The sequence below is a fragment of the Thermobia domestica genome, chromosome 14 (assembly GCF_964235325.1).
Source record: "Thermobia domestica chromosome 14, izTheDome1.hap1.1, whole genome shotgun sequence".
In the NCBI taxonomy this organism is placed as follows: Eukaryota; Metazoa; Arthropoda; class Insecta; order Zygentoma; family Lepismatidae; genus Thermobia; species Thermobia domestica.
The window spans coordinates 11,385,815-11,387,593 of NC_137467.1; the positions used below are offsets into that span (position 1 = coordinate 11,385,815).

The 1,779-nt window shown below is 37.2% G+C and overlaps 2 non-coding genes across 2 annotated transcripts; both read right to left on the reverse strand.

Annotated features, from left to right (window-relative positions):
* Positions 1-611: 611 nt before the first annotated feature.
* TRNAK-CUU (transfer RNA lysine (anticodon CUU)) lies at positions 612-684 on the reverse strand. The gene has a single exon. It is a non-coding gene; the product is annotated as a tRNA-Lys (tRNA).
* Positions 685-1,258: 574 nt separating this feature from the next.
* Positions 1,259-1,331, reverse strand: TRNAK-CUU (transfer RNA lysine (anticodon CUU)). Its single transcript has one exon. It is a non-coding gene; the product is annotated as a tRNA-Lys (tRNA).
* Between the last annotated feature and the right edge of the window lie 448 nt (positions 1,332-1,779).

A 1,779-nucleotide genomic window follows, 5' to 3' on the forward strand; every position in this document is an offset into this window, starting at 1 on the left:
AAACGACGCTACTCGGCACACTGGCTCACAAGACACCACCGCAACACACCCTAGCGGGAAACTCGTGAACTGCTAGCGGTTTGTATGTTATGAGCACAGTCCTGGAACTTTTGGATACATCCTTGTAGATAGTGCTTAACTTCTGCTTTATATAGACCTATAGGAAATAATTCTTTCATGTCCAAAAATTCGAAAAATACTCTATCGACTGAACTAGCCAAGGTGAATACTTTATTACTCCGTTTCTCGTGTAAATAATGTCATCACGTATACAGGAATTTATTTCATGGAGGTCCACAGATTTTCGTGGGGTCCAAATTCAATATGACGATAAGATCTAGTAATATTTGTAGAAATCAACCCTAAAATTATACTAAATTTACAGAAGAGTCGTGATTTTTGCGGTTTGACTCCGGACGCCCAGGATCTACGCCCTGCGTATGTCCCAGTCTTAAGCATATAAGAGAAAAAACAACCAGTCTAGGGCTCGAACCCTGAGATTAGGAGTTTCACGCTCTACCGACTGAGCTAACCGGGCTTATAAATGTTGAATAATCCATTCTCTATTTAATTAATCTCGTTTACATAAAGAAACAAGAAATGAAAATAAACGCCCAGCGTGGGGCTCGAACCCACGACCCTGAGATTAAGAGTCTCATGCTCTACCGACTGAGCTAGCAGGACTTATTAAATTCGAATAATATATTCTCTTTAATTAGTCGGCATTACTGCTGTATCGCTGGACCAATTTGAAAATCAAATGAAAGTACCAAAATGTGCTGCATTCGTTATATTTGGTTGGATTACATTATGATACGTTAGAATACGTTATTAGGCATGTAGTTTTACTATACGGATCCATAATATAAGTAGTAGTAGGAGTAGGAATGGGTTAGAAGCCCCGCAGGGGTTCGTTGGGTTCTGTTCTCGACATGAAATGGGAAAATTAAAGACTTGCTCAAATTTTTCTGCTCATTTTACAAACTATGGATCCGTATAATAAAACAAGTGTGCCTCTCCGCGAAATAGTCCATTCGCCTCCACATACACTACCGCTTACAATATTAAAAACAACCAGCAAATACAACCACTTTCTTTAACTTTTACTATTTCACTTACCTGACTTTCACTCATTCTTCCTCACAAACTTAAATAAATTCTCCAATTGACCCGGTAAATTTCCTAAAACTCGTCCGGCGATACAGCAGTTAACCCAATTAGTCTCTTTTACATAAAGAAGGAATAAATGAAAAGGAAACGCCCAGCGTGGGGCTCGAACCCACGACCCTGAGATTAAGAGTCTCATGCTCTACCGACTGAGCTAGCCGGGCTTAGTATTATCTATTGAAAGAGTGTCTTTTACATAAAGAAAGAAATGAAAATAAACGTACAACGATGGTGTCTATTTTTGTATGTACTTTCTAAGTATTGTTAATATTTACGGGCAAAACTGCTATTTTAAAGGCACAAGCATTTAAGAAGAAGAAGGAGAAGAAAAATATAAAGAAATAATTCAAATATTTGTATCATATCGAAGTATTTCTTAATTTCGTTACTATGACGACTTCATCTGTTTGATGTCGTTGTTACGGTAACTAAGAAAGATATGGAGAACGAAGAGCCATCTCATATATATTCAAAAGTGAATAACTGTGTTATGTGATTCATGATAATCTCGTGAACTGTATAAATATTCAATATATACATTTGGAATCAGAGAATAACGTAGCAGAAGAAATAACGTTACATATTTATATGGTGCCGAAACCGTGGAACTTT